This window comes from Triturus cristatus, chromosome 6 (assembly GCF_964204655.1).
Source record: "Triturus cristatus chromosome 6, aTriCri1.1, whole genome shotgun sequence".
Taxonomy (NCBI): Eukaryota; Metazoa; Chordata; class Amphibia; order Caudata; family Salamandridae; genus Triturus; species Triturus cristatus.
The window spans coordinates 828,069,145-828,085,495 of NC_140589.1; the positions used below are offsets into that span (position 1 = coordinate 828,069,145).

The 16,351-nt window shown below is 44.2% G+C and overlaps 1 protein-coding gene across 1 annotated transcript in view; it reads left to right on the forward strand.

Moving 5' to 3' along the window:
* Positions 1-16,351, forward strand: part of LOC146817941 (potassium/sodium hyperpolarization-activated cyclic nucleotide-gated channel 1-like) — a 1,926,818-nt gene that overhangs the window by 262,675 nt on the left and 1,647,792 nt on the right. The gene's annotated exons all lie outside the window — the stretch shown is intronic.

Consider the following 16,351-nt stretch of genomic DNA (forward strand, 5'->3'; position numbering starts at 1 on the left):
GTAAGTGGAAAAGATTTTATATATGGTGTGCTCAGCATCATTATGATCCCACTAAATGCCAGGAGGATGTAATTTTGCCCTATCTTCTACATTTAGCAAGGGCAGGGTTGAAATTTTCATCCATAAAGGTTCACCTAGCAGCCATAACAGCATACAGGCGTTCGCCTTCACAGCAGTCATTTTTTAAAGTGCAGGTAGTGAAGGATTTCTTGCAAGGACTCAAGAAAGTCTATCCCCCTGTTAGACCTCCCTCTCCTTCCTGAGAGCTAAACTTGGTTCTGTCGAAGCTCATGGGTTCGCCTTTTGAGCCTATTCATAAGGCTACCCTACAGCACCTCACATGGAAGACAGCATTTTTAATAGCCATCACTTCAGCACGGAGGGTCAGTGAGATACAGGCCCTCTGTTCTAAAGAACCCTACACTGTTTTTCATCTAAATAGGGTGGTGATGAGAACTCACCCTTCGTTCCTACCCAAGGTGGTATCGGAGTTTCATGTAAACCAAGCCATCTCCTTACCAACCTTTTTTCCCAACCCCTCCTCTCCGGCAGAGAGGGCGTTGCATTCTCTGGATGTCAGAAGGGTCCTAAAATTCTACCTAGATAGGACTAAGAATATCAGGAAATCTGACCAATTGTTTGTGAACTATGGGATTGTCCGTATGGGCTTTGCTGCATCCAAACGTTCCATTGCTAGGTGGATTGTTTCTAGTATTACTTTGGCCTACCAACTGGCTCAGAAACCATTGGGGGCGCGCCCTAAAGCGCATTCGACAAGAGGAAAAGCGGCTACCGCGGCTTTTCTCAATAATGTCCCACTCTCCGAGATCTGCAAGGCAGCCACTTGGAGATCTGTCCACACTTTTACCAGGCATTATTGTCTGGATTCGGACACCAGAGCAGACACTCAAGTAGGACAAGCCTCCTTGAGGAATCTGTTCCAAACATAATCATTTTCATGATTCTTTTTCTCCATGGGTGATACAACCTTAGTTTCATTTGCCTGCTGGTGGAAGGGGAGCTTGCTACTCTATTCAGTGCTTATGACTATTGATGAGGATCCCCTGGAAGAGAAGGGTAAGTTACTTACCTGTAATCCTAGTTCTCTTCCAGGGGTATCCTCATCAAAGTCATAAGCAACCCACCCACCTCCCCAGGCAAATGAGAAGAGGTGTATTATTCATTATGGAAAGGATATATCTTTGTGTTTAGGACTACGGTCCCGCAAAGAACAACTGACCTAACTGTCACCCCTGAGGCATGATGGGATATGGAAGTCAGGGCTGCCTTAAAGGCACGGTGCCAGTTTTTACCTGTACAGGGCTTTTTAGTCTCTATGGTATTATATTGCAATGCAGCCTGCAGGCTGGCAATGTGTTGTACATCTGTGTTTTTCCACAGTTTGTTCTCTTTATTTTTTGCTTTCTCATGAGTGTTTACCTCATTAAAAAAAAAAAAAAAAAAAAAGAGATTTAGGTGTATTGTTATACCTTTATATATATATATATATGTGTGTTATTGGATGTGTATATTTACATTGCCTAGCCTTTTATGGGAGCTGCATTTGCTTGGAAAAAATGATATATGTTTATACATATACAGAGCTGTATATATGTATGTTTTTTACATATATAATTTTATTATTTCCGGGGTCCCCGCACATGGGCGGGAATATTCAGTGCTTATGACTTTGATGAGGATACCCCTGGAAGAGAACTAGGATTACAGGTAAGTAACTTACCCTTACTCCCATCTGATAACAAAAGCAGGTGGGTCTCGACCTTGAGTGGACACAATGAGGGCCAGTGGGTAACGTGTCCAGATGTCCAGCACGGGGAGCGCGTGATCACTGCATGTGCTGTGTCCTGATTGGCTGAGTGTTCCTAACTTCATGTGGCATCTAACTTTATGGTGTTTTGGGAACGCAAGTTCATCTTTTCAACATTTCCCATCTGGTTATTTGCAGCCAGCGGATGTTTGCTTTCATCTGCACGGTGAGGAAGGGTATGGACCCTTCCACATTTACTTGCGTGTCTGAAAATTGTCTGAATTCTTCGTGAATGTCCTTGAACTGAGCCCAGCCAAATTATTCAGCAGTTCTTTTTTCTCAAGCCTGATGTAACAGAGTTGTTTTCCTCTGTAGCAGATGTTGGTATACCTCTGCCAGATCTTCTCCAGGAATGACTAGAGTTGGGGTGTGTGTGGTGACGAGGGAGCATAGACCCAGCATCCGGGGACGAGATGGGTGTAGGCAAATTTACTGCACTACCAGTAGGTATCTAGCAGTGTGGAGGTGCCCCATTGCACGTCTGGTATGGGTAGTATTGTGCCACAGATCTCATTAGTACTGAGTGGAATTGTTCCTTTACCTCTGAAACACAAGGAATACAGTGTACGTTACTGTAGAATTAGGGGTTGCCCTTTCCCTTCCAATCAAGAGTACCTATCTAAGTATCCCATATTTCCTGACAGGGGTTGTCTATGCTGGTGTTTAGCCCTTCCCTACAAGACTCATTTCTCTTTGGATCATCGAACTGGATAGCCCTACTCTAGAACTTCATGTCTGGTGTCCATCCGTTATTAAAGAAGACTGCCCCAGATGCACTAAGGGCCACCCTGGGACACAGATGTACGCCGACATGTTTGTGCACTGGTGCGGTGGCTTTGCTACCTCTGAGAATCTCTTTTCTGGAAAGCCTTGGGGCCAAACAGTAGCCTCCCATATGGTGCCCCTCTTGCACATCCTATCTAGCTCTGTTTAAATATTGCTAGGCTCTATGAAAAGGTACAGTGTTGAGGAAATGGCCGTATAACAGGTCAGATTTACCACTACTCCACGGGTTCTACTCTGTTGGGTTGTCATTTGGCCCTAATCCCAGATACAAGTGGTGAAGGGATTTTTCTTTTTCAGGGTCTATCTATTGGGACAAGTAAAGCCTGTCTGAGCCTACTGCATGCAGTTTTACTGAACAGACATAACTCGATCTTGCTGATCTGGGCGCCCAAGTTGTTCATGTGCTGATACCATGTGTTGTATAGGAGTGTGCTGTTTAGTGCTAGTGTGGGGTTCAGGTTAATTATAAATGACATGGGAGAAGCCCCTATGCAAGCGCGATGTAAATGTTGTGGACTCATTTAACTAGGCAGATCTTTGGTAACGTATGGATGCGGCCACACCCACGGTAAACAGAGGTTATACAATTGTACAACAATACATAACTTATTGAACATTGCAGGTCTTGGTGATGAATTCAGGGATGATGTCAGTAGTCCTATGGACATAGGGTGTTTCTTCGCTTTTGGAAGAGTTCAAAAGGTTTGTGGAGAAAGTTTGTGGAAGAAGTTTGTGAAAAAAGCTTGTGGTCTTTGACTTGCATACTTGGGGCCCGATTCACAGAACTAACTTAAGACAAAATCCTAAACTTACTACCATTAAGTATTCACAGAAGGCACTTACTCATTTTGGTATTCACAGAAGGCACTTACTCATTTCGGTATTCAAAGAAGTTAGGAGTTTAAGACTCCTAAATGCCTTCTGTGAATACCGAAAGTCTTAAAGTTAGGATTTTTCGCAGTTTAGGAGTAAATGTAGATTGACGTTAGAAATAGAGGGGAAACTCATAAAATGCTCGGCGGACCGAGGCGGTCCAGCCTTACATTTTATTTAGGCCTGTGCACCGGCACCGTCGGGGACTTGCAGTTCCCTGGCGCAGCGGGCGCAGCAGTGTCGGTCCAAAAAGCCACCTTTGAATTGGGCAGATGCAGAACTTCCACTGCTGCGCCCCCGCAAGTACGGAGGTCAAAGATTGCTGCACTCGTAAGCAGCCCCTAAATTTTAACATGTTTTTAATCAAAATTTAATCCATTCAATCTTATGTTTTTATTCATTTTGGCTCACATGTTTAATATTGTTTAACTCAAGTTGTCTTTATTCAATCTTCCGAGGACAGACCATAAAAGATACACACAATAAAAAAGACATACTACATTATAGACAACACGTGATAAAAAAATAGCAGCCTCATTAAAAAGATATATATATATATATATATATAAACACAGATGTCTTGATATGCAATGAATAAGGTGACAAGGCAAAATAAATAATTTAGCAGCAGATAAAGTGATACTGGATCCAGGGATAGCATCAATGAGGCAGATTAATAAAAAATCATAAAAATAAGCATCAGTGATGAGCATAAGAGAATCATTTCAAGACCTGAGATATCTAAAACACTAAAATACTTTTTGTGGCTATACTTAGTAAAGATTGACATCAGCAATGGACTTTCAAAAAGACATTTCAAATGCAATGATTAATAAAATCACAAGGGTGCTTATAAATTAGAACAACATGCTCTTTCTCTTAGCTAAAGCGCACTTCAGAAAACTTGCAACTGCAAAGCAGACGTCACAATCATTAGGTTGCTGTAGGTAGAAAAGGGTTTCTTTACACTTGGTAAATTTATGTCTGCGCAGTAGCAGTAATAAAAACTTCCTAGTAAAGGAGAGATACAATTGACAAAAAAAGACAACATGTAAAATAGTTTGGCTCGTTTGCTCATCACATGGACAGATGGCCACAGTGTCTGGCGAATACTGGCCTAGGGGAAAACATATCATCCAACGAAAAGAGCCCAGCCTGAATCTTGTCAGCAGGTTTCTTTCATAGACGTTAGTTACCTATAATAAATATGGAGCAAATGTTGGGGTTGCTTGACTAAGGCAATAATCTCTGAGAGTTTAATCACTTCCGATAGTTCCCTAGAGGGTTGTTTGTGCTTATAAAAACGATTTAGAACCCACTTTCTGTCCACTTTTCCAATTAACTCTGGGTGCTCAAACAGTGAGGCATAGCCAAGTGCAGAAAAGCAAGTTTTAATAGATTGGAGCCAAGGGATGGTCAGGCCACGGGTGCAACTTAAACAGTCTCTAATAACAACCCGGTTAAAACCAGCTTCTTTGTTGGGTCAGATTGAACACCTAAGAGCTAAAGGGGCAGCATTAATTGTGTCTTGGACATAGTCCATGCCGAGCTCCAGATGAAGGGAGAAATGCGGAGATGAGGGGGGAACCGCTAATACTCAGCAGCAGAATCTGTTCTCCTGTATCTGCATTGCATGAGCATCCCCACAACCCCAGATGCCAATGCCATATGTTAAAATCGGCAGGCATTTGCGGTTGTATATCTCTAATATTGGAGCAATGGGCTTTTTACCAATAGACATGGCAAGCGAGAAGTGGTGCCTACAGCTTGTGTATATTGGGTTATTCTGTTTGTAACACAGGTACGCCACTAATAACCTTCATCAAACTCCAGACCTAGATAAGGGAAAGGAACTGACCCTCTCCAGGGGTTTGCCCTCTATGTTTAGTCTAAGGGTTTAGTCTTTGTTGGACCACACATCATTGTAAAGGTTATTTTGTAATTTTGCTCCAAGGCCAGGTCCTTCATAAAGCTGTCATACCTGACGATAAGTTTTTTAAGACCGTTGGCAGTCCTTGCCAGTAGGAGTGCATCGTCAGCATATAGCAGTGCGAGCACTGCCTTATTCTACACAAGTGGGACGTCAGCCCCAGCAGAAACTAATGTATTCTCCAAGGCATTAGTATAGGGAAGGAAAAGGATTAGGGCAAGGACGCAGCCTTGGCACACCCCGCACTTGATGCTGAACGGTTCTGTGCATTCACCTGCGCTTTCAAACCTAACTCAAACAGAAAGGTCATGATGGAGATGCCTTAGGAATGTGACCAGACCCACATCAACACCCATGCTCTCTAAGATGACCCACAACTTAGAGCGGGAGACATAATCAAGTGCGCTTGACAGGTCCATAAATTCCAAGTGAGTAGAAACACCCTTGGCATATTTATATTTTGACACAATGAGGTGGAGATTGAGGCACTGTTCAATTGTTCCAAGCCGCTTTCTGAACCCATATTGGCTTGGAGCAAGTATGCTGTTGGCATTAATCCAGTCCAGTAAGCGGTCCAAAACGACTCTCCCAATAATTTTAACCGAAGAGTCCAAGAGGGATATCAAGCGATAGCACTTGACATCATGCACATTTCCTTTTTTAAACACAGGCACAATTACAGATGAACACCAGGACCTTGGCACCCCCTAGCTACAGACAGCATTAAAAAACTGAAGTGAGGACCCGGGTCCAGTACACTGGGTCTTCTCTAAAAAAATCAAGTGGAAGGCCATCCTGCCCGAAGTCTTCTTGCCTCTGCTATTAACAATTGCTTTAAAAAGCCGCCTCTTCATTAAAGACAACATTTGGGCATATTGTAGTCATCTGTGGTGAGGCACCGTCAGCCATGCAGTCAGAGGAATACAACCCAGTATAATGCGCCAAGCATGCCTCAGACGAGAATGGGACAGTCACTTTATCAGTTGGTAAAACGGGGGATAAGACAGACCGCACTGCTTTCCAGAAGGCTTGTGGGTCTTTAGATTGGCAGGCGCCCACAATAGTCTCTCATTTCTCCTCCTGCATAGCCGACTTTCTTCTTTTTATAACTTGCTTGTATATCTTTCTACTTTCCTTAATCGCACACGGATCTCTGGGGATTTGCTTTAGGGCCCTACGTGGGATTGTTATTGGCTGCTCTACAAGTGTTATCAAACCTTGATTTGGCATGGCGGAGCGGCTGAACAATGGGTCTAGAAAGCAGAATTTTTATCTTATCTAAAAGGTTTGTGAAGTCTATTAAAATGCGAGCCGGTTTGCAGGGTAAGCAATTACAGCTGTTCACCAGGGCAGTACTATTGCATATCGCCTGAGACATAATGCTCTTCAGGATCGCAGTTTGCAATACCACCCTGCACCCTGCGTTCTTGGTAGACAGGACCTGGGAAGGCAAAGGCTTAAGTTGCAAATGTGGTAACACTATCTTAGCAGAAATGGGATTGTGATCGCTATAGGGCTGAATAAGGACCTCACAATTCTTTATGGATGGGGACATACTTCAAGAGGCAAAGAAGTAATCAATCATACTCCTGATGCCCCTCCCTATAAAGGTTGGAATATGGACAGTAGAATTAGAAACCTTATTGACCATGCCCCGTTTTGCCAGATGGGAGAATAAAGCCCGCTCACTAGTGTCCATCATATTACAGTCAGTGTCTCGAGAGAATAAGTAAAATGTGGTTGGGGATAGAGGTGGAGGGTGCCCCAATTTAGGGTTAGAATCCCCTGCCACCAACAGCTTAAGGGGGCATTCCACCCAAGCCTCTCTCTCCACCAGCATGTCAATCACTACAAAAAGACCTTTGAAAATGACAGTTCCCCTTGGACGATAAGTTGTTTTTATAGAAATTTACCAGATAGATCTCATGACTATCTTTCCAGTTAAGAAAAAAGGCCTGCGCCTCCCCTTGCTCCTGAAATAACGGTACAATTGAGCAGCTAATATTAACTTTAAACCAGGCATTCAAGCCCCCTTTAGCTCTGCTAGATGGAGATGGAATCCTGGGCAAGCTAAAGCACATAAAGCCGTCAAATGCAATTTCATTTGCCTCCCATGTTTCTTGTAAGAATACTATGTCATAGTTTGTGATCAAAGATCGCCATTCATCAATCGGAGTTTTGAAGCTAAACCCGCAATGTTCCAGCTTAAAAAAATTAAGTGAGCATTGTCTATTGGGCCTTCATCCATACAGGTGCTCACACCGTCCCCTGCGGAGAGGAGATTCTGTGTAGAGATAGTAGACAGGTGGACAGCAGAAAATGGACTGACGGATACCCTGCATTATTCAACGCACTGGGCCCTGTACAGGAATGGTTCTGGGGAGGGGTAGTATACGGTTGAGCAACAGAGATGGGACTATCAAGTGCCCCACCCTTTTCCAGAAGTCCAGACCCCATGGGCAGAGAATTCTGTAAGCGAATGGTGGGCAATAGGGCAACAGAAGTTAGGCTATCAAATACCCCACCTTTCTCTTGTAGACCAGAGCAAACAAGCTCCTCACTGAACCCTCAATAGATATTCTCAAACCCGGCCAAGGCAGCGAATATATTATTCAGGGGGGTATCGCTTGAGGGGGGGGTCTGAGCAACACACTCATTTGCGAAATAAAACTGCCAGTAGTACATGGTCGATTAGCGAGGTGTTGATCAAAAAAGCCCAGTGGCACTATCTTGACAGAGCTAGTTTTAGCCATTCCTATACTAGCTTTATACAGCATTTCATGAAGAACCATAGGATTGTGAAAATAAATCACAATGATGTACCCATTGTGCCCACTTCCCCCACCACCAATCACCCCCACATGTCTTGCCATCAAAATCTCTTTTAATATGTCCCAATTGCAGGCGACATTGTTATTCAACCAGTGAATGGATTTATTCATTAGGCGCCTGGTGGATTCCATATTATCCACTGCAAGCCTCGGGGCATTGGTCAGAGCAAAAACGTAAGGAGCAGATGCAGGGGGAGATCAATCACAGGTAAGGGGGCCCGGCTTAAAGCACGGATTACAGGTTGTTTTACAAATTATTTGACTTGTGGGTGGTGTACATCCATGCTCTGGGCAGATTTAATAGGGAATAAATCAGTGGTCAAATACTGAGTACAAACGGAAGTCCTGAGATCCAAGGGCTTCACCAGTTTAGCCTCAATTTTGGCTACTCGCTCGATAATGGGATGAAATTTGGAGTCCAAAAGCTACTCAGTTTGCTCCAAGTATTTTCATTTTCCACCGTTAAGTCCCAAATCAATTCATCATTGCCAGCCCTGTTACGTGAAGCCATTTTGCTGCTTGCAGGGTTTCTAGACTTCGTTGGTTTAACAGTTTTCCTCCTACGCTTGTCCTTTGGGCCATACTCGCCATCAGATTCACAGTGCTGATCATCACCCTCCTAGCCAGCGGGCTGGGCTTGGTTCCCCTTCCTGGCGCCAAGAACCCAGCCCCCATACAATCTGTGCTGGCACCAAAATTTTGACCTAGCTCCATGGGATAAGCGTAGCCTGATGGAACCGCTGATGGGCTTATTGCTATAGGTACACCCTGCAGCGGTGAAGACACTGCAGAGCTTTGGTTAATAGGCAGGGGGACGTTATCTTCAGTGGTGAGTGAAATACGACATTCCAATATTCGAATTTCATTGGTGACCATGTCCATAGCCCGAGTTAGATAATTGTCGATGGACGAACAGGTGCTGGGCGGAGATAGCACACTGTAGACACTTAAAGTGCCCTTCCTCTCATCCATATTTAAAGACTAAGTGGGCTAAGATAAAGCAGGTTAGGAGAAGGCCGGGAAAACCTGGAAAACTAGACAGAGAATGAACAAGAAGCCACAGATCTCAGGGCGTGAACCTGGGAAAAAAATGGGGGGAAATAGAACACAATACCTATTTGCGTGTAGGCCAGCCGAAAAACTCAGACAAGAGCATATCTTGATGAATCCTGGAACAAGACTAAGAAGGAGGCCCAGCCCAGCCTCCTCCAGGCTCTGACAGGCGCAGACGGGCCGGCCCCTGTCCCGGGCGGGGCCCAGGCACGCTGCGGGACTGCTCTGCCACATTTGTGGCGCCTAGTGCGTGGCCCGCCCCTTTTCGTGAGGCACGGTGCGCTGGGGGACCAAGTCCCCTGGTGGATTCCATATTATCCACTGCGAGCCTGGGGACATTGGTCAGAGCTTAAATGTAAGGAGCAGATGCAGGGGGGAGATCAATCACAGGTAAGAGGGCCTGGCTAAGAGCACGGGTTACAGGTTGTTTTACAGATAATTTGACTTGTGGGTGGTGTACATCCATGCTCTGGGCAGATTTAGTAGGGGATAAATCAGTGGTAAACCTGGGGAAACAAACATTGGCATAGCCAATAGGTCACGCCTTTGGAACCTTATAAGTGTTTAGCCATGTAACAGTTGATGTTGTTGCACCAAGGATATTTTGCTGGATAACTAAACACTTATAAGGTACCAAAGGCGAGACCTATTGGCTATGCCAATGCTTGCTTTAATAGCGCCTGTACATGAAACCGTCTCTAGACGCTATACATTCTCAATGAGCTGAATTAATGTAGATGGCGTGTGAAATAATGTATTTTGTCACTTGTAAAATCCCATTAATATTATGCAAAATGTTGGTTTTTAGCATGAAAGGGTGTGATTTGGGGATATCTTACATCTCTTTTTTTCCCTCATCGCACACCATTGTACTGCAGGTGAAATTGCATTTTGGGAAATGTGAACTTCGGTTAATTTGTCATTGTAATTCCAATTTCGCCAAGACTCAGTTTTCGCGAAAGTTCTGAATGTGATGGGGCAGGCCTCGAGCCCTGAGTGGACTGGTAAGAGCTTTACACAGTTTGAAATCAAGACTCTCGGGCATCCTCCTACCCCAAAAGTTCTAGCCTTTGAATCACAAATTGGTTAAGCATAGGCATAGCGCTCCTGTTTCTGCCGCAAAGCTAGATTCTGCTGCGGGTCGAAAGGCACAGTTTGAAGGAAGCCTTTGTATATAATCACTTGATTCTATATCGATGCTTGTGGTGCTTGAGAGGAGAGCGCGCGACCAGTGATCAAAATTGACTTCTCCTTGGCATGGCTGGGAGGCTTATCCAGGGGTTATTATAATAAGCCGCAGGAGTGAGCCTCTAAGAAATCCAGTGTCAGGGGGTAACAAAGAGTAGCCTGTTTTTTAGCTCTTTTCCTCTACTGAGGTAGCCTGGCAGGCATGTGCGAGCCTCCCCTGTTTTGCCCTGTAGATGGCGCACCCCCTTCACTCATACTGCAGAGGAAGTGTCGACGGCAGTGACTGAAGTCTAAAAGCGGGACCCTAGTCTTCCGTGCATCGGACCCACAGTAAACAAAATTGTCTTATCCGATCGCCGTTCCCCAGCGTCGCTCCCCTGCTCGGATATGGATACGGAGGGACTGAAGCCTTCCGGACTGTGGAGTTGAAGGTGAGGCAGGGGTGGCGGTGGCCATGACGTATTTTTTTCCACTTAGTTTTGGTTCTCCGGTATCCGCTCTGCTGGGTTCCTGCTATCTGCACAATTGTGAGAACTGAGTTTCATACGGAATTTTTCATCAACATGGCATTTTTTCTGTTCGGTTGTGATGCCGTTATGCTGCATGATGGAGAGACCTCATTTAACGTGTTTTTATTTTAACAAGTGTGTATTTTTCTATTGTATTGTAATATTTATAGAGCTTACTACGCCTATGCAAGACGTTAAAGCGCCTGCCTACATAGGAAGCATATTGCCACTTGACTGCTAGAATCGGATGGTTGTTTTTGCATCAAAGGGCATGCTTAACATATTTTGACACAAAGGAGTGCTGTGCTGCAAAATAAAAGAAGTTTGACGAGGATTGGAGGAGGCAGCAGGGGAGGGGAGAGAGGAGGGGGCCTGTGCCCATTTTCCTTGCGGGAGCAAGCGTCTGTTTGAAAGTCAATTACAAAAAGATGGTTTCAAAGCTCGCTCCCGCAAGGGAATCGCCAAACGTGCACGTGTTGCCATTTGGCAGAAAAAGCGAATCGATTCCTAAAGGTCTCCTCCTATGCAACGCATGCGCGCTGCATAGGCGAGACCTAAAAAAATGACGGGGAAATAGAACACAGTACCTCTTTTCGTGTAGGCCTGTCAAAAAACTCAGACAAACACAAGTCTTGATGAATCCTGGAACAAGACTAAGAGTGAGGCCCAGCCCAGCATCCTCTGGGCTCTGACAGGCGCAGATGGGTCCGCTCCTGGCCCGGGCGCGGCCCAGGCATGCCCACGCTGCGGGACTGCTCCGCCACATTTGTGGCGCCTAGTACGTGGCCCGCCCCTTTACGTGAGGCACCGTGCGCTTCGGGACCAAGTCCCAACCCAGCAAGGAAAGCAGAAATGCTGCAGGAGTGCTGGAGCGGCAGGAGCAATACTGCGGTAAGCGAAGGGCCTCCTCTCGTCAAGGCGTCCTGCACTGCATGAGTGCTCCAGCGCCTTTGTGGCGTCAAGTGCATGGCCCCGCCCCATTTTGGGAGACGCGTTGCGCTGGGGGACCGAGTCCCAGCCCAGCGAGGAAAGCAGAAATGCAGTGGGAGTGTTGGAGCGGCAGGAGCTATACTGCCGGTAAGTGTAAGTCCTACTCTGGCCTGTCAACACACAAATATGAAGTTTGCAACATCCACTGTAACATAAGTGCATTTTATGTTATATTACTTGTTATAGGGGAAATGTAACATACTTCACAATTGTGACAGAGCATCACACCAGACACAAATAAACAGTTTGGCCTGTTTGGTACAACTGTCCCTTATAAAATCAAACAAATTCAAGACTAATTTATTTGGTATAATTTTTAACACATTGTTTAAAAAACACACCATGATACACCTTGTGCAAAACCTACACCTTCAAGAACTCTTCTTTTGCGTTGGTCATGTGTCAACCTTTATGTGGAAGCCAAAGAATGTTGCTATAACATAAAATGGTTATTTAAAATGAAATTCACAATAAAAACATACCCCCTTCATGTTGCTGTTTTACTTTCAACTGCCCATGAAACTGGGGATAGGCCACTTCAAGTATGTGGGCCATTAGGGGGTGTCAGGGTGCTGTGCACATGATTTGAATGTTGGGAGGACTGGCCAAGCTGGACTTCTGCTTATTTCTTGGTCCTGCGTTGTAGGTCCTCCCATCTCTTCCGGCAGTGGACGCTGCACTGCTTGTAGATACCCAGGGTCCGTACCTTCTTGGCGATGATCTTCCAAATCTCCTTCTGATAGGAGTTGACCTGTAATAATACAACAAATTAATAAATAATTCACTATTTTTGTGTCTTTTTGTATTTTTGTTTTAATGTAACACAATTTCGAGAAACCAATTACAAGCATTAAAACTTAAAATAGCATAGCTTTTTGGTTTTTGTGGTTTTTTTAAATTAAAAAATATACATTTTGTAGTAACCTGTTGAGTAACCTCATGCCTTGTTATGTCCTTATTTTAATAATCCAAACCAGTGACATCATCTAGGCTGTGATGCCTACCAATAAATATGTTAATTTATATTATAAATATATAAAGGCTAGGGAAAGTAAGGGTGAAGGTAAAAGGAAGTATGAAGGGCTTCATCGTAGATTAGAAATTACACTGTAGTGTAGTTCCTATTTCCCTAATAGCCTCTGCGCATTGGAATAATATACACTATAGCAGGGGTCTCCAACCGGTCGATCGCGAGCTACCGGTAGCTCGCCAATGCCCCATAAGTAGCTTGCGCTGGTAGCGTCGCAATTTTGTAGCCCATTGACAATGTTGTAATATTTCGCCCTTTTTTTATGTAGACGTTGCCCGCCCTACCTAAACTAGCTGCTCAGATTGGCTTAGCTGAGTTTAGCAGGGGAGGGGCGGGCCAAAGAGGATTACGTTGTTCCTCCAGTTGTCTATGCACCGCCGCCACCTGCCTTTCAAACCCTGGCACCGCGCTTTTCATCCTGCGCGTCGAGTGCCAGTGCAGAGCAGCAGGCATGGCAGAGCGGCCGGTGCGGGAAAGCGCGCAGGTGGCGCAAGCAGTATTAAACTGCTACCGGGACCTTTGCCACCTGCTTTGTTCAGCCTGCCACCAGTTCGACCGGAGCGGCAGTTAAGCTTAAGGAGCCCTGTGCAGGCCTCATCAGCACCACACCCGTAGCGAGACCCTAATCTGGCCTGATAGTTGTATAGACGAGGTGGCTCATTGCAGTTCAGGGCACATGAAACCAAAAAAAAAAAAACAGATTAGAACGCTACCTTGAAATAGATCGTATCTATGACTGTCATGATCTCTGGTGTTTCAATTAGGCTTCATGTTTGCACACTACAATGAAACGGAAAGTAATTTGTTTTTCCACTTCAAGAACGTAACAATGTTAAATGCAAACCATTGACTAAAATCATACAAATACAATTCTTAATTTGCAGAGAAACATTTCAGTTGCATAAAAGAGGATACGTGCTAAAATACCCAGGTTTAGCTGAAATGTTAAAAAGAGTGTATTTTATGAAGTGTCAATTTCTAATCTAAGGCTCACTTAAATAAAACATTAGACATGCTTGCTGCCATGTTTGCATTCAGTCTCATGCCAGATCCTTTTTAGGGTGATGCAGTGCTTGGCAGAACGTCAAAAAGTGTCCATCATGTGCAGGGAAGTTACATCATGATCCATTATGTACCAAGTGTTCTTGATGACGGTGGGTGTTTGCTCCGCATCCATTATGTACCAAGTGTGCGTGCTGCCAGGGTGTACGATGCACAACATATGCATTACTTACTCCCTTACTGGAAGCAGCAGAGGTAGGAGGCCCCAATGTGCACTCTGCCCCACTATTATATTACACATAAAACATCTTGACACAGCAGATAAACAGTGTTCTCGGCTGTCACAACAGATGACGGTCAAGGTGGGTTACATGTGGTGGTAGTTCGTCCGGTCAAGTTCACAAAAACTCGACCATTCTCTGCAGTGATGGTAGCTGGCCAAGTGTGTGAATGCACAAAGCATAAAATGCAGCTTTGAAGAGGGATACTTTTAAAAAATTCTGAAAGTTTTGAATCACAAATAATGAAATTTAAGTAACACACTAACTAATACAAAAGAAGGCTGGATGAGCAAGGTGTTAATGTGTCTTTATAAAAATATATGTCCATCTTTCATTTCCACTTAGCATTGTGAGCCTTGTGTATGTGCTTTTAGGATTGGAATTTTGGGCTCTAAATGTCGCCATGCAAAATTTTATCTAAAAGTCTGGACTGTCTGAAAGTGTTACAACCCATATGAATTCACTTCGCTTGCCAGGATATTATTAAATTAATTTCAGTACAAAAATAACCCTCTTGCCCTCATCAATACACTAACTGTACTCAGTGGTTGCGCAGCCAACAGTAGTTCAAACATTGTGGTTCCCTTAGAGCTGGACGTGGGGGGTCTCTCGGAAAAATGCACGAGTTGCTTGGCCTTTAGTAGCTCACAATGAATTTGACTGACCAGAAGTAGCTCTCGCTACTGAAAAAGTTGGAGACCCCTGCACTATAGCTTTTGCATAGGACTAAGGTCAGTATGCTCCTATCGAGTACATTAAACTTAATTACTTGTATGTGCCAGCTAACTCAGAGGTCACTAGAAACTTCTCGAATAAACAAGAAGGGATTAGTTTCTGACAACCGCATAAACATGACAACTTTGTTTCCCTTAGAATTGGAACGCGTCTCAGAATCGTGGAAACAATAGATAACAGTTTCACTCACTCAATTGTGCATGCTTTGTTTCTCCAGAGTTACACAGAAATAGATAGACGGGCGTTTCAATAAAAAGGATTTATTGAACAGGCTTGCTTCTCGTGTAAGAGATATGAGCTATTACAATCATTAGACAGTATGCAAAATATAATACACACAGCGTAAGCAGTAAGAAGAAGAAATACTGCATTAGCATTGTCTTTTAGCTATGACATATATTCATATACACATACATAAATAACACAGGCTAAAAAGTGTATACTCGTCTGATGCTTCTTAATAGTTCTACCCCAGTGTACCTAACCTAAGTGTAAGAGGTAAGAGTAGGTGCTGTTTTCTATAGTATAGTATATACTAACTTTATATGGCAAGAGTCCCTCTAGGTTCTAGTCAGCTCCATACCTTAGAATGAGAGAGGTGGGAATCTCTTTCCGGGTCTCAAACTTTAACACCCCACGAAGGGAGTCAGAACACAGGAAGCTGGATTCTCTGCGAGCAGGGATGACAGCGTCTGGTAAGTGCGTCAGGCCGGGATATGGTCTCTCCCAAACTTGCCGTGGCGAACCGTGCAGTCAAGTCGTGCTGTTCCGTAGTTTGCCATGGTAAGGGAAGGTATATTTATACCTGGAAGGTTCTTAGGAATGCTAGCATTGACGTAAAGTCGGGCACAGGAAGACGTCATGGATGAACCCCTAAGGAATAGTAGTTCATGCATAATAGATGAGTTCTTGGAGAAATCAATAATCCTAGCTAGGGAAAGTCCCGATGGCTTAAGGGTCTGGTTTCTAAGAACTCATTGTGACGTGGGATGGACGGATGTAGGTGACCATGCCTGTATTTGGATAGCATGGCTAATGCCTAAATAAGGACTGGGATTCTATGTCCAAATAGGGCAATGCAAATTGTGCCTATATAAGGACATGATTTAGGGAAACCTATGTACAGGCATCTAAATCGAAGCACAACACCCACTCCATTGACGAATGATCGATATCGCTAAATGCTAAACATGCTAAACACAAAAAAAAATTGAGTATCACATGTTACATTTGTAAAAGCATACTAAAAGAAGTCTTTGTTAAAAAAAACTTTACTAGACATAAAATACAAAGGTGCTGTACATATTAAAGCAAT